General features: G+C 44.3%; 1 protein-coding gene across 1 annotated transcript in view; it reads right to left on the reverse strand.

The window, feature by feature from the left end:
• LOC146863045 (proton channel OTOP1-like) overlaps positions 1 to 21684 on the reverse strand; it is a 344757-nt gene that overhangs the window by 100794 nt on the left and 222279 nt on the right. The gene's annotated exons all lie outside the window — the stretch shown is intronic.

Here is a 21684-nt window from a genome sequence, read left to right on the forward strand (position 1 = left end):
CGCGATATAGGCGGAGAAACAAGGCAAATCTCCGCACACTCGGGCATAACGGAAGTTGGCCGTCGCCTCCCGCCCGCAGTATTAAATACATTAAAAAAGCAATTTTTAAATAACCTTACCTTATCGGCGGCATCCCCGGGCTACCATCCTACCCACGCATGCGCATTCCTCGGCAGGAATGTGCATGCGCGGGCTCCCACGCATGCGCAGTTCCCAGAAGAAGACGCAATGGAGAAGGATGGAAGCCCGGGGACGCCGCCGATAAGGTAAGGTTATTTAAAAATTGCTTTTTTAATGTATTTAATACTGCGGGCGGGAGGCAGGCGGGAGGCGGGATGTGCATAACGGAACTATGCGGAGAGTGCGGAGATTGGTTCCATCTCCGTGCCTCTCTGCGTAGGTCCCTTACACACATTATGCCCATCCTTATCCACATGCAAGCATTTTTATTATATGGTATGGGAGTGTGTAACCATGTAGGCCGCCTGGATGGATATTTTTGCGCTGATTAATGTTATTTCAGGGTTGGATATCCATCTGGACTCGTGACAGAGTATGCTGGGGCAAATTAAAAGATCGAAGTTAACTAATCTAACATGCAGATTAGTGGATTTGCCATTATTGCTAAATGGAATATAGCTATGGCATGGAAGGCCAGGGAAGCCCCGGACTAAAAAAAGCTGCTACATGATATTTGTAAATGTACCAGAGCGGAGGTGACTACACTAAGGACCACATACATCAACATGAGTAATTGCGATTCCTAAATAGCGATTTTTAAGGAATCGCTATTTATGAATCGCAATTCCTTATGCATGTAGGAATCGCAAAATGAATTGCAATTCCTAAATATTCCCTAATAGCGAATCACAAATTGCGATTCGCTATCAGTGAATGCATTCCCAATCATTCCTATGGGCCTCTAGGCCCACAGGAATGAATGGCTATGCATTTGTAATTCGCGATTACCAAATTGGTATTCGCAAATTGCAAATGCAATTCCAAGGGTGCTAGGGGGCCTTGCACCCCCAAAAAAGGTAAGTGTGCACATGTGGTGCACACACATGCCCTAAGGGCATGTGCGTGCGCCACATGTCACATTGAAAAATGCGCTTTTGTGCATTTTTCAAAGGATTTGCAAATTACCATCAATTCGAAGTTGATGGTAATTTGTGATTCCTAAATGCAAAGTCCAATTTTTAAAATGCTACTTGCATCACATTTAGGGAATTGCAAATTACGATTCCCTAAATGTATTCGCAAATTAGGTAATCACAATTATTCGCGATTACCTAATTTGTGAATTCAAGGCCTTTGATGTATAGGAAAAATGCTTGATGCATGTGGCCCTAAATGCCCTTCAAAGCAAGATTCCCTAAATTTCTCCTACACCATGTGGCACATTATTTTATGGTTTTGGAGGCCAAAATGGATAAGCGCCCTCTGCAAAATCTTGATCTATGCCCAAATACGTGACGAAGCAATGTTTGTATTTATATTACAACAGCAAACAAATCTTTGATATATGCTAATTTTCTCATTTTCATCCATTTCTATTGTCAATTGTCAGCATGTGCGCTTGGTAAGTTGGGGAGGGGGCTGAATAGGTGGGAATTGTTGGTAGTTTATAGGACTTGCTGAGAATGGCGCAATTTATTTACAAAGTTTATTTCTTTATTGATACATTTTTGCATAGCGCGAACATGACCCGAGTGGGTATCAGAGCACTTTAAATGACGTGAGGTAGAATAGCAATTGGACTGGTAAACAAAAGACACATGCGTGAGAGTCAAACATATAAGAAAGCAAAATAGAGTAAAAGGCTTGGGGGCATATTATCAAGAAACGGCATTAAAGTTATCGCCGCTTTAGCGGCAGAAAACTGCCGCTAAGGCGGCGATAATGGGCTTGATAATATGCCACCGAGAATTCCCATAGAAGCCCATGTTCTGGTGTCAACATGGGCTTCTATTGGAATTCTCTGTGGCATATTATCAAACCCATTATCGCCGCTTTAGCTGCAGTTTTCGGCGATAATTTTAATGCCGTGCTTGATAATATGCCCCTTGGTCTCCATTAAAGTGAGTGATAAGGTGGTCGATCATTATAGAGAGGTTAGTATGGATACATTTTCATAGACACAGATATCTTGTCTTAGGGTAAAAACTTAGTCAGTAGAAAATATTTTGCTTCTTTTTTGCAGGAGGCAGTAGAGGAGATTAGTCGAACATCCAGTGGTAGAGAGTTCCATATCTTAGGTGCAATAACTGAGAATGCTCTGGCACCCATTTTCTTTTTGTGGGTTCATTTGGGTTTCAGAAGCAAGCTGTGCCCCCTTCGCGAGGGTCTGCACACCCCTGATTTTTCTAGCTTTTGAGCCAGATATCTGGGAGTATGGAAGTGTAAAGCTTTATGCATCATGCATGCAATTTTCAGTTGGATTTTTGTTTCATTTGTTGCCAGTTTAGGGATTTTAGGGCTGGGGAGATGTGTGTGTTTCTTTTTGTTCCAAGGACAGGTCTAGCTGCTGCCAGACAATGATGGAGGGATGATTAGGAATGAGCCTAATAATCAGTGTATCCGAATATGACATGTTGAATGTTATCCCTGGTTTTTTTTTACGTTTACTTATCCTTCTTTCTTAAACTGAGCAAAGATTAATTTAAAAAACTGGATGAATCAGAGCACAGAGTGTACAGTAAGGAGAGAGTGTATGTATGCTTCAATGGATCAATGGAAAAAACAGTTCTGATCCTCCAGGATGGGCCCTCAGCAAGGATTGTGGAAGGAAGTTAGGGGTGGGCAGAACTCGCTCGACTTGACGCTGTGGATGACGTGGAGTTGTAGAATAACTCTGCGAGATTCAGCGGAGTTCTGCTAAAGGGCAGAAATAGGCATGTTGCGCTGCTCGTGCTGTGATTTAGCGCTGAGGGTGCTTTCAATGCTTAAAAAAACAGCATGACCACGGCACACTGTGCTGTGCCAGAGGACACAGCTACTCGAGATGATTTTGATGCCACTCAAGCAGATTTTCCACTTGAGCGGCAGGCTTCTACAGTGAACGGTCGTGAGTGCCCCTTCATATAAATCTCCCCGGATATCCTCCTAGCTCCTGGAAAGCGTGCTAGAGGACGCCAAATCTTGCTCACACTCACCAACGTACCATCCTTGTGCCGTGCATGAGAAAAATTTGGCCACACAGCAATTCGCAGAATTTGGCCGGAACTCTGCGCTACAAGTGCAATGCAGAGTAACCAAAATTCCACTAATTCCTCTGGCAAAACTAAATATTTCACCCACCTCTAAAGGAAATAACTACATGTACCAGAATGCCCCCTTATGGAAATGTTTTTTTAAATCCAGGGCTGGAGCCAAAATATAACCAGGGCCTCTCTGAGTGCCACCTGTTGGCAGAATGGCAAATCCCGACACCAACTTGCAAAACTTGTGAAGCTAACCAGTCACTACTGAAGGTTTGTAGATCGAAATGGAAAATTTGCTAGTCATTGACATCCATAAGCTGAGGGTGTTTTCATGGAAATGTGCTACAATATACACCATATATTCTTTTGGATCTGCTATTAATTGGTCATTGATGGAATGCTGTCTCTTCTAATTCCCATACACATGATAGCTGGTCTGGGGGCTGAGGTCTGGTGGTTTAGTGGACTCTGCGTCCATTGTAGGGGCCTGTGTTTGACCTCATTGTCACAAGTTCAAAACCCAGTGGCCCACTCAGCTTTTCATCCTTCTGAGGTTAATAACATGAGTATCATTGAGTTGGTTACAATAAGCATCTGTTAGTCAGTGGCAAGATACCCGTCCTGGTGAACTTGCACTTATACAGAAACACTTTATGCTACCTCATGATATTTATGTTCCTGAGCATGAATGGCTTCTTTTTTATGATATAACTATTCCAGCGTCTTGGTCATCTCGGTGTGTGTTTGATGAACGCTGCTTTAAGCAGTCGAAAGCGTTGTGTGAGACAGCTCAAGCTAATAGAACATCACTAAGGGACCCTTTTTAGAGGGCCGCAGCCCTGGAACGATGTTGCTGCAATAATTTCCCCCAAAAAAGGCAGTTTTGATGGCAATACCCTCGCTTCCTTTCTCTTCTTGTCAAAAACAATACACCTTGTTTGTCTGACATATAACAACATCATTTACAATATTCTGACTATCCCAAATCGTGCTAACATAAAGATAAGCCTGGATTTCTTTACAGTTTGAGCAAGTCCTGACCTTTTCTTCATTGTACCTTTGCCAGCACATTACTGGAGCTGGGGCCACGTATACTGCAGGTGCTAGTTTGTTCCCAGGCTACTTCCTTCTTCATGGCCAGACGGAAACCAGAATGAGCCCTCACAAAATGCTCAGTCAGTGGCGACCCTGTCGGAGGCTGTGACTAGACGGGGCTATGGCTGCAGAGCTGGGCGATGGCACCCGGAAAGAAGTCCCCTGACCCCAGGCCACTGGTAAAATGCCAGGGGGGAGGGGCAGAATGGCCATTCCGGTCCTGGTGCTCTTCTTCATTCAATGTTTGGGTGCACTTATGGTTTGTTCACTTTGTGCATTCCTAAAATAGTTTGTCTAGAGGGCATTTGGTCGTGTGCATGTAGTCCTTAGCACTTCTGCGTCGAGAGCGGCTGTATCATTATCAATCATACTTCTATCAATAACCTTTTTTTGTCTAATATAATTTTTTCTAGGAATTTAGAGCTCCGTTAATGGGGCCTACCTTTTTAACCTGTCCTTTCTTTTCATCGAAGTGTTCCTGTGCACTTGATGTCTATAGAAAAGTTCTCAATAAAGGAACCAAACCTTTATTCACTGATTTGTCATTTAAGCTGCTTATTATTCAGCGAATGGGACGCTTATCCTGCGCCAGGTATTTTTCCATTTATAGGTTTTATTTTTCCTCTAATTCGTGAGTATTACATTTCACTTAGACGTCTTATTTATTGCAAGCGGTATCACTCATTTCACTGGAAACGGAAAGTACTTTGTAAGCAACATGTTTTCTTTCTTTCATGACAAACAGTCTCATAGCTTTGCTAAAGTTAATTATTTTAAAATCAGATGAGCATTGTCGCCTTGCTCTGCTCGGTCCCCTAGAATGCGAGGAGCATTTACAGTTGAAATTTGACAGTTTTTGTCAATTCGTATACCCTAAGGGCTGAATTCTGGGTTTACCCGCTGCCAACTCGCATCCAGTGTCTGCGCACAGAAATTCTTTCTGCTGATGCAGGAGCAATTTATGTGAGGAAAAGGGATGCAAACGGGCGCTACCCTCCAGAGGCAGCATGCATTAGACCAACAGTACTTGGGGGCATATTAACAAGGGCTTTATCTCCGCTTTTTTGGCTTTAAAAGCCAAAGAAGCGGAGATAAAAATATCGCCCTATCAACAACAGGGTGCTAACTTGCAAAATCGCATGTTAACACCCCTTTTCACTACGCTTCCCTTTGCATCTCTAATGAGATGCAAAGTGGGCGTTCCAGAGCAAAATAATAGGAGAAATGTCGCTAAGCGACATTTCTCCAATTATCAAGCTTCACGCTAACCCTGTTAGAGTAAAAAAAAGCAGCGCTAACCACGGTTAACGCTGCTTTTTTACGTCTGCTAATTATCAGACTTAGCCATGTAATCCAATGGGAGGTGGATTACATGGCTAAATCCACCATGGGCTATCAACAATGATATCCCTATCCTTGTAGTTTTATCGCTGCATTACCAGCGATAACCTCTCAAAATGCCACTATCGCTGGATTTTTTATCGCCTTGGCGGTTAGCGTTGTTAATAACGCGATAACCAGGCGATATTATCCAGCGATAGCGGGCGTTAAAAAAATTAACGCTAAGCGCCCTTAGCGTTAATTTTCCCTGTTCCTTGTTAATATGCCCCATAGTGTGTATTCCAGGGAGACTTCGATACCTCGCAAGAAGTGTGTTTTTTTGTCCTATCGCAGCATTTTAGGATTCTTGTGTGATTCTTTGGGGCTTATGTACAAGGACTTAACTCTGCATTAGCGGCACTTTTCCGACGGTTCTGCGGCGAGATTTTTATCGCCTTATGTACAAGCTGCTCCTAACCTCTATTAGCGGCAGTTTTCCGGAGAAAACATCCATTATAAAGATCGCCACTTCTGTTAGCAATAATGAAATGCAAGGGAGAGGTTCCCGTGCAAAAACAGCCGCTAACCCCACTTAGCGATATTTACAAGGGGAATCCTTAAGTATGGAGGACCAAAAAAACTGCCTCTAACTGCAGTTAGAGGCATTTTTTTAAGGCCAGAAAATACATGGTCTTACAATGGAGATAACCCTTGGGGCCTCATTTTAGCGGGTTTTAATGCTGGACTGCGCTGCAAGCAATGTTGCTGCGCTGCCCTGCGACAAAACTACAGGGCAGGACTGCACACCATCAATAAGATAGTGCGCATTCCTGGGCCTCACTCATGAAAAGTGTTGCAGCGCTGCGACAAGACATCGTTGCAACACTTTTCACTACACCCTTCTTGCAACACCATGGATGAGCTGTATTTACTAGACAGGGCTCCATGACGCAAGTCGGGACAGATAAGTCTGGAATCCGTATCTGTCTGTGCTAAAGTCACCCATTGCTGCAGTTGTGTCACAACCATAACGCAACTCCAGCAATGAATTGGGCCAGCCTATACCTGTGGCACTGCGTCACCCTTACGCCTGCCATCATGCAGGTGTAAGGTACTCACGCAGTGCCGTTCTTAAGGGGTGCCCTGGTGTCGGCGCCGTTGGAGATCCATCAGTGGCAGTTGCATGCTGCTGTGTCATCATCTGTAAACGTTGACGGAGTGGTCGTGCTGAGGGAGTTGATGAGAAGTACTTCGGTGGCCTTGATCCAGCTGCAAGGGGGGCTATGATGGCGGTTGTGTACGGTGGGCATGGTGAAGACGTGATGTATACAATGATGGTCGGTTCAGGAGAGTCCGGTGGTGTGGCTGTAGATGAAGGTCCTGATGGTGGAGGAGACGTGCTTCGACCGTGTGTCCTGCTATGTGGCTTGCTGCTTGAGTCTGATGTTGGGGAGCTACCCCAGGAGGGGGTAGTGTTCTGGTCACTGGGGATGTCCAGGTGGAACTTGAGTTCGCCGAGTAGGATGTCGTCGGTGAATGGGAGAGCCTGACGTGCAATGAGGTCTACAATGGTATCGGAAAATGGGTGTCCATGGCCCAGGGGGCCTGCAGATGAGGGTACCGCAGAGGATGGTGTTGGGGTTGGTCCGGATCTGGAAGTTGAGGTGTTCCATGGTCAATGAGGGGTCATTAGAGTGCGTGGTCAGTCAATGTGTGCTTCTGTAGGTGATGGCAATGCCTCCTCCTGGACGGTCGGGTGGTCCTTGCGGGTGAATTAGTAGCCGTCAGTGATGGCGATGGCGATGTTCGGTCTGGAGCAGATGTTGGTCCTGACAGGCGATGTGGCATCCAGGGTTGATGGCAGGAGGGTGCTGGCGCCGTAGGGGTGGAGTGTCGGAGAGGAAGTGTCCTTGGTGCTGAGCGCAGTCCAGGGGCAGACGGATGCAGGCTTGCCTTTGGCACGGGACACATCCATTACAACGCAGGCATTACATAGTTATGCCTTTAGAACGCAAATCCAACAATGCAGGTGCCTTTACATCGCATTCCATTACAACGCATTGGGAGGTCAGTAATGGGGTATTTTTAATTTTTAGGGTGGGTATGAGTTTCGGGTGTCGGAGATTAAATGTGGGATGTATTATGGGATAAAATTTGAAATTTGGGGTGTATTTTGGGGGCAATCATGAAAATTGGGGTGTGCATTTGGGTCAAATATTATTTTTAGGGTGTGATTTGTGGGCTCAAATATGAATTTTAGGGTTCAGGGTTTGCTTTGGAGTGCAAGGGTTAGTCTTAGGGTTGAACTCACTGAAGTGGGAATAGTACTGTTTATATCTCTGCAATCCAACACCTTCCCTACTGTTGCAATATGCCTTTTATTAGTATGCATTGTAATGGAATGCGATATAAAGGTATGCGTCATAACTCTATATATACCTTTGGCACACCAGTGGTAAGCCCACTGTGCATGGCTGCACAGCGGCTGCCATTGAGAACTGCTGTGGGGGGGGGACTGGACAGCTGAGAGGTGGGAAACGCTGGAAACAGCACTGGATAGGGCATGGACGTGGGGGGGTGTGTGTGAGCGGGTGTTGTAAATATTGAGAGAAATCTTACCTCGAGGTCGGGTCCCGTCTCTTCGTTGCTCCTGCTCTCCTGAGTCTGCTTTCAGGAAAAGGAAGTAGGCAGCCAGGCTCACTCCCCAAAGCCAAACACAGTGCTGCAATGCGGAGTTGGGATTGGTCATTGGCGCCGGGACGAGGCATTCAGCCAGGGTCTGGAGGTGTGGGCATGTTCTCCATGCAGGATGTAATGCAGCCTAAATTGCGAACAGGACAATGCGCATGACTGCTTTGTGCGGCCTGAGCAGGCCGACAAACCAGTCAATGTGAACTTGAGTGGGCATGCCACTCTGCCCCTGAACTGCTCCGTGAGTGGAGGAGCCCTACCCACCATCCCGCCCGCAAAGGAAACATGGCATGATAACATCAAGAAGTTATGATCATGTGATGGTTGTTCCTCTTCTTGCACTGCTTGGAAGCAGTGGGGCGACGCTCTTCCACCACAGCGAATGAGCCAACACTGGTGGTGCGTCATCTACAGGTGCTAGGCCTGGGCGACTCAACCCCCGGGCCTCCTCCGCTACATGTCCCACATTCTCCTTACCTGGACATTGACACCGTTGTGCAATCCGCTAAACTCTCTCCAAATCTGTGACTCAGCCAGCAGGAGCATCAGCCAGGTGGGATTTCACAAGCGTGGGTACAGCAGTCACCGCCAAGTCCGCTGGAGAACCTCCCGATGCAGTTGTTGCAGTAGGGCTCCCTTAGGCGTGAACTTGCAGTGCTCCCGCAACACAAGTTTGGTGCAGCTCAGGGGCCTCACCCTCCAGAGCGTCCAGCCAGCGCAACCTCATCCGGCCCATGATGTAGAGAGGTGCCGCCCACTGTTGGTAATCCTCTCTGTGCATGTCAGAACCAGCTCTCTCTTGCTGGCGGTTGACACAGGAGCAGGATGACGCAAGCTCCCAATTCCTCCTCAGAACTCCCCGGCCTCCACAATATCTAAATGCGTAGCCAGAAGAGCCCCAAGGGGGAAAGGGGAATTGGACAGAGAAGAGAATGCACACACTGGTGGTCTTCCTTTCTGCTTCTTCTTATGTAGTCTATCTTTTCTCTGGCTCTTGCTGTAGTTCGTGAGCTGTAAATAAACAATTACATGTAAATCACTTTCTACTTCCCTTTTCTTCCTACCTATGTCTTTCCTTATTCTCTATTGTACCCACCCTGATACTGTGTGCCTTTGCTTCTCTTCTATGCTACTCGTTCTTCTGTTCTTATGTGTTTTCTCTGTAAGATAAATAACTTGTGTTATTATATTTCCTTCTCCCTTCCTGACCTCTCTTAGTCTTTTTCCCTAAAACTCACTTACTGGACAGAGAACGGAAGCCTTGGTTTATTTTCTTATTCTTCTTCACCTTTTATTGGTTGTTCTAACTACTGTGGCTTCACTGTAGTTTTGTTCTTCCTTTTCTGTGTCATTAGTATTCTGCCCTCAAGAGCTTCTTTTCTACTCCCTATGGTTTCTTATTGACAGGAATCGGAACTCACTCGGAACTACTTAGTGTACCTTAAACCTTTTATATACTGGACTTGAGCTGACTCTACTCGCACCAAAAACTAACGCTACATCAAAACTTGTGTTGACTTTTTAGAACGCTGTAATTTCATTCACTAGAACCTGTGCTTCAGTTTAACTTCCGCTGCTGCGAAGTTCGGAACGTTTTCTTTGGTAGAAAAATGGAACAGTCTTACTTGGGGTCGCTGGCTACTTCCAAACTCTAAATTCTCCTCAGAATTCTCGCGACGCGTAGCTTCTTTTCCCTGACTAACACGACGCGTTGAGGTAACCTCCTACTCCTCTCACAGTTCAGGTGAAGTGCGCAGCTCTCCGCGCGCCTCACCGTTATCACGCAAATCTGCCAAATCAACTAGAGCGCTAACCCGTTTCGGATTAAGGAACGCTCTGCCGCCATGTTGCATTCGACCTCGCACCAAATGCTGTTTACACAGTTTTGACAACACAGCCACCATCATTCCTTTCTTCTTATACTGGATACCTCTCTTGACATGTGACCTCTTTGTTGGGGACCTGACAGTACCCTCCCTCAAAGATCTTCCTTCCTTCCGGACCTTGCTTGGAAATCTTCTGTGGAATTCTGCTACCAGTCGTGGAGCATTTACTTCAGACTCTGGCTCCCAGGATCTTTCCTCCGGACCATAACCCTTCCAATCTAATAAGTAGTACAACTTTCCATTCTGTAGTTTAGAGTCTAAAATTTGTTGAACTTCAAACTAATTTCCTTTCTCAGTCTGAATTGGCTTTGGGGTCTTACTCAATCTAACTTCTGGTTCTGCCTTCTTTAATAAAGAAACATGAAAAACTGGGTGTATCCGCAACCTCTTAGGTAATTTTAGTTGATAATTTAAGGTGCTCAACTTTTTCGCAATGGGATAAGGTCCAATGTATCGTGGTTGGAACTTCCTAACCCCTTTTAATCTGATATTTTTTGTACTTAACCAAACCTTGTCTCCTACCAACAATTTTGGTTCTTTTCTTCTCTTTTTGTCTGCATAGTGTTTATATTTTGCCTTTGCTACTGTTAGATTCTTGATAGCTCTACTATGGGCTTGTGTCAGTTGTTCTACCCAATTGGATACTGCTGGTACACCCACTTCTTGGAAGTTTAAGGAATGTTGTGGATGTCTACCTGTATTCAGAAAGAATGGAGTGTATCCAGTTGATGCATTTGTGGTGTTATTATGTGCAAATTCTGCTGCCCATAAATAATCGGGCCAATCTCCCTCCTGTTCTAAAAGACACAATCTCAGATATTGCTCCAGTTCCTGATTTGTGCGTTCTGTTTGCCCATCTGACTCTGGGTGGAAGCTAGTGGAGTATCGATTCTCTATGTTTAAACGCTTGGTGAATGCCTTCCAGAAATGAGACAGAAACTGAGAGCCCCTATCTGACACCAAAACCTTAGGTATGCCATGTGCACGAACTACATGCTGGCTGAAAGCATCCGCTAACTCCTGGGCAGATGGTACCCCCTTCAAGGGCACAAAATGCGCCATCTTTGTAAAGGCGTCCACACACACTAGAATGGAATCATAACCATGACTAGAGGGTAAATCTACTATGAGATCTAAGGTCACAGTGTGCCAGGGAAAAGGAGGGGTGGGCAAGGGTTGTAACAGGCCTTGTGGACGTTTCCTTTCTGATTTTCCTCTTGCGCAAGTCTCACAAGTCGCCACATACTGATGTATATCCTTGATCATGTTTGGCCACCAGAATCGTCTGCGCACCAATTCCTTAGTCTTGTTAATTCCTTTGTGTCCTGATAAGATGCTATCATGACATTCTTTTAAAGCCTTTAACTGCATCTCTGGAGTGGGCAAGTATAATGCTCCATGGTGATAGGGTAGTCCTTCTCGAATTTCTCTTTTGGAATCTTCTTTTAACCAACTCCTCATCTCTTCGCAACCCAAAGGATCTTCTTTCTCTTGATTTTCTACGGTTTCTTGCAAGACGGCATTGATCACCCTTTCCGCTGGAATTATTGCGTGATCCAAAACCTTTTCCGTGACTCCTTCCGTCTCTAATCTAGATAGGGCATCCGCCTTTCCATTCTGGGCTCCAGGTCGAAAGGTGATTACAAAATCATATTCAGAGAAATACAAGGACCAGCGTAGCTGTCTGGGAGTTAAAGTTCGGGCTGATTTTAAAAACTTCAAATTTCGGTGATCAGTATACACAGTTACTACATGTCGAGCTCCCATCAAATAATGCCTCCACTCCTTGAAAGCATCCTTTATGGCCAGTAATTCTTTTTCAGTGATTGTGTAATTAATTTCTGGAGGTGTTAATTTTCGAGAACGGAAGGCCACTGGATGGAGCTGACCTGTAGTCTTGTGTCTCTGCGATAACACTCCTCCCAAGGCCAGATTCGACGCATCCGTTTCAACAAAGAATGGTTCTGCAGGATCTGGATGCAACAAAATAGGCGCTGTGGTGAAATCCTTCTTTAATTGCTCAAATGCTGCCTCTGCTTCCGCATCCCACTGGAAAGGAACTCCCTTCTTCAATAAACGTGTGATTGGGATTAACTTTTTTGAGAAAGCCTGAATGAACCTTCTATAGAAGTTGGCAAATCCTATGAAACTTTGGATTTCTTTAACTGAGGTAGGGGATTTCCACTCAGTCACTGCCCTTATCTTATGTTCATCCATGGTGATCCCTCCTGGAGCAAGTACAAATCCCAAGAACTCGACTGTGGTTACATCAAATGCACATTTGTCCAATTTGACAAATAACCCATTCTCACGAAGTCTTTGTAGTACCTTCTTGACATGTTCTTCATGTGTCTCTACTTCTGTCGAGTAAATCAATATGTCGTCAATATACACAATTGCTATTTGGTCTATGCAATCCTTCAATACATCATTAATAAAATGTTGAAATGCAGCTGGCGCGTTGCATAGCCCATATGGCATCACCTGGTATTCGAATAGACCTTGCTTCGTTCTAAACGCCGTCTTCCACTCATCACCTTCTCTGATTCGAACCAGGTGATAAGCTCCTCGCAGATCAAGCTTGGTATAGATTTTAGCTTCTTTCACCTGGTCCAGAAGAGTGGAAATCAGAGGTAAAGGGTAACGATTCTTGATTGTTATTCGATTGATTGCCCTGTAGTCTATGCACGTGCGTAATTCTCCATTTTTCTTTGGAATGAAAAACAAAGGGGAGGATACTGGAGACTGCGAAGGTCGAATGAATCCATTCTCTAAGTATTCCGCCAGATACTTCTTTAAATGTTTATCCTCTTGTTCGGTCAAAGCATAGATTCTACTGCAGGGTAAGTTCACTCCAGGTTCCAGGTCTATTTTACAATCATACTCCCTGTGAGGAGGTAATTTCTTTGCTTCAACTTCATTAAAGACATCCTGATATTCTCCATATTTCTTTGGTAAGGTTACCGTGTCTATCAAACAAACTGAATTTCCGTTTTCACTTAAATGATAAGCAGGAGATTCTTTTATTCCAATTTTGCAGTCTTTGAAACAATTTTCCTTGCAGTAATCCGAGTTCAAGGTTATTGTTCTTGCGGCCCAATCTATGGTGGGGTTATGCTCCGTGAGCCATGGTAACCCTAAGATCAATTGAAACTGCGGGGCGTCTATTAGATTGAATTGTAATATTTCATGATGACCTTCTGTGGTTTCTAGATGCACTGGCTCTGTGTGACTAACAATGGGGCCTGATGACAGATTGGTACCGTCCACTGCTCTGACGGGCTCACTCTTCTCCTTTCGGATTGCTTGTAATCCAATTCTCCTTGCGAATTGTAAATCGCAGAAATTACCTGTCGCTCCCGAGTCTATCATCACAGCTATCTGATTTCTCTTTTGTTCTCGATAGCTCAGAGTGACAGATATCACCAAATGAGGAGCGTCTGCTTGTAAAGTATTTGCCAAAGCGTGATTCATTGGAGCTGCCTTTGTTTCTGCAACCACCAGTCCAACTCCAACTACTGGTGGCGCGTGGCGTTTTCCGCCGACTGCGTCTTGGGCTTCTTGGGGCAATCTCGAACAAAATGCCCACTTCCTCCACAATAGAGACACAATTTATTATTCCGCCTCTTTTCCTTCTCCTCCTTTGTAAGAGGTCCACGGATAGTTCCTATTTGCATAGGCTCGGTTCCGCGATTTGTATCTTGCTCCTTGTGAGGCTCATATCTGGCTCTATCAAAACGCGGTACACTAGGTCGATAATCTCGTTTCTTCTCGCCTCTTCTCTCGCTCTGGCGAAAATCGATCTCCAACACTAGATCCACCAAAGCTGAGATGTCTGTGGGACGATTGGGAACTTGCGCTAAGGCATCTTTTAACTCATCCTTTAGCCCCCGATAAAATACTGCGGCTCGTTTGTTCTCTGGCCATTCCGTCTCTAACACCAACTTGTTGAATTGTGCCAAATATGCTACTAACTCTCTGTTTCCTTGTCGGATCTCTAAAAGTTCATTGTCGGTAGCTTGAGACACCTTCCGACGGTCAAAAATTCGCATGAACTCTTTTTTGAAGTCTTCTAAATTGAATAACACAGGGTCGTTTCTGGTGACCAAAGGCATTGACCAAGCTGCGGCATCCCCACTTAAGTAGGAAAGGATAAATGCCACTCGAGACTGCGCATCTGGAAACAAGGCTGGTCTGCACATAAAGTGCAAGGAACATTGGGTTAAAAAGACTTGGGCCTTCTGGGGATCTCCACTAAAGCGTTCTGGGGGTGCTAAGGGAATCACCGGGGATAAAGAATGTATTACTTGTGTGCTAACCTTTGACTGGGACGGAGCTGCTTCCTCAAATGAACCCAAAACTGGGGAAGATATCTTATACTCATCTCCCGCAACCAAACTCCCTATTCTTTGCGCCAATTCTGTGGTGTCCTTTTTGAGTTCCCTGTTTTCTTCTCTAACGGTAATTAGTTCTCTTTGTATCTCATCCAAAATGTTTCCTAGCTTCTTTAAATCCAAACCTTCCGCCATTCTGCTCAGGTGCCAATACCTCGTGGGCACTTCACTCTGTCAGAACCAGCTCTCTCTTGCTGGCGGTTGACACAGGAGCAGGATGACGCAAGCTCCCAATTCCTCCTCAGAACTCCCCGGCCTCCACAATATCTAAATGCGTAGCCAGAAGAGCCCCAAGGGGGAAAGGGGAATTGGACAGAGAAGAGAATGCACACACTGGTGGTCTTCCTTTCTGCTTCTTCTTATGTAGTCTATCTTTTCTCTGGCTCTTGCTGTAGTTCGTGAGCTGTAAATAAACAATTACATGTAAATCACTTTCTACTTCCCTTTTCTTCCTACCTATGTCTTTCCTTATTCTCTATTGTACCCACCCTGATACTGTGTGCCTTTGCTTCTCTTCTATGCTACTCGTTCTTCTGTTCTTATGTGTTTTCTCTGTAAGATAAATAACTTGTGTTATTATATTTCCTTCTCCCTTCCTGACCTCTCTTAGTCTTTTTCCCTAAAACTCACTTACTGGACAGAGAACGGAAGCCTTGGTTTATTTTCTTATTCTTCTTCACCTTTTATTGGTTGTTCTAACTACTGTGGCTTCACTGTAGTTTTGTTCTTCCTTTTCTGTGTCATTAGTATTCTGCCCTCAAGAGCTTCTTTTCTACTCCCTATGGTTTCTTATTGACAGGAATCGGAACTCACTCGGAACTACTTAGTGTACCTTAAACCTTTTATATACTGGACTTGAGCTGACTCTACTCGCACCAAAAACTAACGCTACATCAAAACTTGTGTTGACTTTTTAGAACGCTGTAATTTCATTCACTAGAACCTGTGCTTCAGTTTAACTTCCGCTGCTGCGAAGTTCGGAACGTTTTCTTTGGTAGAAAAATGGAACAGTCTTACTTGGGGTCGCTGGCTACTTCCAAACTCTAAATTCTCCTCAGAATTCTCGTGACGCGTAGCTTCTTTTCCCTGACTAACACGACGCGTTGAGGTAACCTCCTACTCCTCTCACAGTTCAGGTGAAGTGCGCAGCTCTCCGCGCGCCTCACCGTTATCACGCAAATCTGCCAAATCAACTAGAGCGCTAACCCGTTTCGGATTAAGGAACGCTCTGCCGCCATGTTGCATTCGACCTCGCACCAAATGCTGTTTACACAGTTTTGACAACACAGCCACCATCATTCCTTTCTTCTTATACTGGATACCTCTCTTGACATGTGACCTGTTTGTTGGGGACCTGACAGTGCACCCCGGTGTAGTGGTGGATCGTAGTATGCGATGCAGATCTCCCTCTGTTTGTGCGCAGGAGCGCCTCTACCATTCACAGCTCCTAGGGGCGCAAGGCTGTCTTCTCACACAGGTCAGCAACGTGTCTCCATGCGTCCGGCCAGACTTCACCACCAGGTACGGGCGATCGCCTTGCCTCAATGTCTACAGCCACGGCTCTTCGACTCCACAGCTCCTCTGCATCCCACTCCAGGCTCCAGACACAGGTCCAGAATTGCATCCAGGCTCCAGACGCAGGTCCAGCAAGGCATTTAGGCTCCAGACGGAGGTCCAGTGAGGCATCCAGGCTCCAGATGCAGGTCCAGCGAGGCATCAAGGCTTCAGACGCAGGTCCAGCGAGGTATCCAGGCTCAAGGCGCAGGTTCAGTGAGACATCAAGGCTCCAGGCGCAGTCCAGCGATACATCTAGGCACCAGACGCAGGTCCATTGAGGCATCCAGGCTCCAGGCGCAGGTCCTGCAAGTCATCCAAGCTCTCATCCTGGATGTTGAGTGGCTTGAGGGGGTTGTTGATGTGTGCTGCACTTGGCCCTGGCTGCTCTATTCTGCATTTCATTGTTATTTTTGCCTATTTTCTATTGGAGGTCAACTATTTTTTCCATTAGAGGCAAAAAAAATCTCACATTGGGCTGACTAACGTGTGTTTTTTTGCCGCTAATGGACTTTTCGTTGGTTTTCGCCCACTAAAGCTGGAATTCCTATCACCATCACGCTAATGGTAGCAGCAGTTTTCACCTCTGATCCCTGCAGCTATCGCCATGTAGCGACGTCTTGTACATACGTCGCTAACAAGGCAATAGATTTCAGCGGTATACAGCGGTAACAAAACTGCCACTAACTAGCATTACGTCTATGTAGCCCAATAATACCCCCAAAATAATGTTATACAAATATGACCATTAAGACATTTTAAACCCATTTCTAATATACTAGCCACCCAACCCCCTATGAGAATCAACCCATAAAATACCTACCATGAACCAAAAGTTTTTAATAGTACATACTAACAAAAGTCAACCTTATTTTAATTTTAAAACAAAAAGCAAAATATGAGATGTCTAATTTTTTTAGTCACTACCTACCTAAAACGCCGAAAAACAAAGAGAGTAATTAAAAGACTTGAAATTATTAATATTAATATGTTGCATAAGAACAACATAACCAAATTATTAAATTAAAAATTACAAGAAAATAAAAACACATTTTTGAAACACTACCCATTCTAAACCCGTAGAAAACCAAACAACTTGACTAACTTTATTATTTCATTTTACTTACCATAAACAAAATTTTACAAAATAAATGTTAGAATAAAGAAAATAATAAAAACATTACATAATAATAAAAAAATTATTAAATTTAATAACATTAGAGTTGTAGACATTTTCAACTTCAATACAATTTCGATATTCAGAATCATTGATATTCTAACTACGTTTTTATGGATCCAGACTAAAGGCCCCCTTATTACTGGACCCAAACTGAGCACCTAATACACTCATTTAGTATATTATCATTGAGCAGCAAGACAAAGCAGTACAAGGCTTACTGAGGGAAGTAACATGGGTGACAAACTCGGAACTCCGAAAAGTGCACAATAACATACAATAAATAAAGGTCTATCTAGTGCTTTTACTTTAAGGCAATGAAAGCAATTGCATTTGTACACAACTCTGCACTAAATATACAATTACAAATGTAGGCAATAAAAACAATATGTCACTATCCCCTGCTAAACTAGAGGTCTGTGTAAGAAGGTCTTTTAGTGTTAACATGTAAAATTCTTTCTTATGGTTTTTGTCGCAAAGTTCACAATCATAAAACCCCTTCTGATCGTATTTATAAGATAACTTGCAATCTATTCCTCCTTTGACTCTACTGGTTACTGGGTTACTTACACCATGCTAAGACCCGTTCTACTCGATTGGACAAGACTTCTGCATTAACAGGGTGTCTGTCATTTATGAACAATGGAACTACTTCACTGGTGAACTAACACGACTGCTGATAAAATATCCATTAAAAAAATGCACAGAAAGGTGGCGCCAAAGGCCCTCTCTCTAGTCTGCCTTTTAGTTCTTTATTTTGCAGAATGCTGCCTAGCAGTGGCTATTTAGCCATATCTCAATATCAATTCCAGTCCTTTACTAGTTGACAAGCCTCTAATGGACACGGTACTACCTCAAATACATGACCACCCCTTTAGGCACCACTATGATGATAGTACTATATTATTTAATTTCTTCCCACCTTTATAACGTGCATCTTGAAGTTCTTGTCTCTGTTACACCTTAAGGAGCGGTCTGTGAAAATGGCATAATTTCTTTTTGTGTAATTGAATAACATTTCAGAAGAAATCCCCAAAATTATGCAAAATCCTAATCTGGCATTTAGTGCTTTATTTTATCATGAAATATGTCCTTAAATGGATGTGTGGATGCAATCTGAGCTGAAATATAGCCCAAAAAACACAGGTGCTATGAATAACAGCTGCTTGTATTCTGTTTGTTCACATTGTTTTGATGCTCCTGCAATAGTAAGTAAGTAAGTAAGTAAGTAAGTTTATTATGCATAGTTAATTAAAACCAGTGCAAACATTTTACAAAAATGTAAAAGTAACATAGAAGTTTGTTCATAATAATCATCATTTTTTAAAAGCGTGCAGTAAAAAACCCAAAGTAATTGTCCAGCAGCATTTTTCCCTGATGCAGGGCAGCATGTTCCTTTGGCGTCCTAATGACCTCCTACTTCTTGTCTGTGTAGTCGATCGCCGGTTTTTGTGAGTTTAACAGTCTGTGCTCGGTCATCGCAAGGAACTTAACGTATCTGCAGTTCAGTTTCGTGTTTGCAGGGTTCATGCAGGCAAGCACTGCTTGCCTTCTAGTGCTAGTCCCTAACTGCTTGAACTGGTCCTTTAGGAGGTGTTGGCGAGCTGGCCGCAGCTCTTCACAGAGGCAAGTCAGGTGGAGAATATCGCCCTTTTCATGATTACAGAGCGGACAGGCTTCTTGGCCTTTGCTCCTGAGCCATGGTGGAAGATGCTCTCTGCTCGGCAAAACCCCTAATCTGAGTTTCAAAAACCGCAGTTTTGTGGTCTTGGGGTAGCCCTGACTAAAGTATGATTGTGGTGTCAGGGTTTTGTATGAGTTTAAGGTCATCCATGCGTGGTTTCTTTTTGTGAATGCGGCCTTATCCTCTAATAAGGAAAGAGATTTTACGCTTTTCCAAACCAGTTTTTTGAACGTGTTATGCCCAAGTTGCATATCCCAAGTCGCAGATTGGTTGGTGACACCCAGGGCTGCCTTCAAATAAGATCTTGCTTGAGATTCGTCCCTGCTTTGGATGTCTTGCCATAGCAGCGAATTTAGGGTGTTAGCCGTGGCCGAACGGAGTTTGTGGCAGCAGATGATGTAGGCTCCCTGTCTGGCAAGGTCTTGTTTTAGCAAACCAAACTCCAGCCTTATTTGGGCAGGCGAAGTGTAGTGCGGGAGCGAAAACATTATTCTGTAGGCTTTTGTTTGGATTATGTCCAGGTTCTTGGAGTCTCTTCCTCGTAGTGCCTCACTGCCATAGCAGATGGAAGGGAGTAGTTTGGCCTGAATAACCTTCAAGTAAGGAGTCAAAATTGGCCCCGTCAGATGATTGGCTAAGTTTTTCAATGAGACGGCAATGCAGATCCCTCTACTTTTTGTTTCTTGTTTATGCTGTGCAAATGTGCCATCACTGTCGAAGATGACTCCAAGATATTTGTACTCAGACGCTGGCTCTATTTATTGGCCACCTAGGGCCCATGACTTCTGATGTTTATTCTTGGTGTTGATTGACATGGTTCGGGTCTTACTCAAGTTTATTTTTAGATTGTTTTCCGTTGCGTAGCTATGCATTTGGATCAGAAGCTGCTGGAGGCCGACATAGGTGTGGCTGAGTTGTACGACGTCATCCGCGTACAGAAGATTACTCAGAGATTTTCCTCCCAGCCTCGGGGAGTGGGAGTTGCATGTTTTGAGTAGACTTGGTAGGTCAGCCATGTACAGATTAAACAATATTGGGGCAAGCACACACCCTTGCTTGAGGCCTTTGGTGGTACAAACCTTAGATGACAAGTGTGTGCCACCTCCTAGCTTCACTTGCACCCAAGTGTCAGAGTGGAGGAGCTTCAGCATGTTGAGCGTCGGCTGTGGTATGCCCCATTGCGCCAATTTCCCCCAAAGTCTGCCTCTCTCGATGTTGTCAAATGCTGCACTGAAGTCGATGTAGCACAGATGCAGCGGAAGTTTTTTGGTTTTTGCAGCATCTATGATTAGGGAAATAGCCAGAATGTTGGTTGATGTTCCTGTATTTTTCCGGAAACCGGTCTGGTTCAGTGGGATGATATGGTTTGCTTCCGCCCATTGCACAATCTCTTCTAATATAATTCCCGCAAAGTATTTTGCCTCATTATCAAGGAGGGCTACTAGGCGATAGTTGTTGGGGTCCATTTTATTGCCTTTTTTGTATATAGGGACGATCGTCGACCCTCTCCAAGACTCTGGAATTCTATTTAGGAATCTGACTTCCGAGAATATCGGTTGCAGAATGGTTGCCCACTCTGTGTTTTTTTCCTTAAATAGGGCTGGCGGGATGCCATTGGGTCCTGGCGCGCCTTCTTTCCTGCCCTTACAAATCTGCTTTTTTATTACAACTATTTGCTGAGCGGCTGATGTCTCCAAGTAGTTTTTAGTTTGGCCTTGCTCTCTCTTAATCAGGGTTCCCAGCGTTGGCGTAGTGGAGTCTGCCTCTATGTTGTTACCTCTTTGTACTCCTGTGTGTTCCAGATGGTCATTAAAGTGGCTGTAGAGGTAGTTGATCCATGACTCTTCCACGATGTTCGATCCTAGGTCTTTATGTTGTGGACGCAAGATCCTGTTCATTGATTGCCAGAAGCGGGCACTATTGCTGCTTTTAGTGTCATTTAGTAATTTTGCCCATGCCTCGTTTTCAGCTTCTTTTTTTATGGTCCATTTTATACGGTTGAGCTCAGCCCTTTGTTTTCTCAGCTCTGCTCGAAGATGTACATTGTTAGGGACTGATCTTAGCTTCCGTAAGGTCAAGATGACTGTTCTTTTATGTGACCTCACTTGAGCTCTCGGACCTTTTTTTGAGTCGCTTTTGCTATTTTCTTTATGGAAGTTACTTTTTGGGGCGTTCTTAGTTGCTAGTTCTTTTAGCAAAAATCCTGTGTATTGTTCCCAGTGGAAGATGTGCCCAGCTGCATCTGGTTTGTGTGTGTTGTATATGAGGAGGGCGGTTTCAATAGGATTTTTATCCGACCTAACTTATAATCACGCAACATGGCCAGTTGGCATTATTTTGTACACAAACAATAATTAAAAGATGCCAGAAATTACATGAGATTATTTCCATCTAATAATTTTTCGTGCTTTTAGAGGCCAAGACCAGCACTTCATAGCTTCACAAGTTATTGGTTATCAGTAAGAGCACACACCATAGTGTCTGATATTCATGCATTTCAACACTCTCCAAGCTTCTGATGCCTATGTGACAATGGCAGTGTATGATCTCCAGACACATGTTCTGAGTATCTCCATGAAATAATCGAATAAACGATGGTTTACCTCCATTAAAAACTTGAAGACTCAAGGGTTCACACCACGACTCTCTAAGGCCTCAGTGTAAACGAGGATGTCAGAGG

Source organism: Triturus cristatus, chromosome 2_2, assembly GCF_964204655.1.
Source record: "Triturus cristatus chromosome 2_2, aTriCri1.1, whole genome shotgun sequence".
Lineage (NCBI taxonomy): Eukaryota > Metazoa > Chordata > Amphibia > Caudata > Salamandridae > Triturus > Triturus cristatus.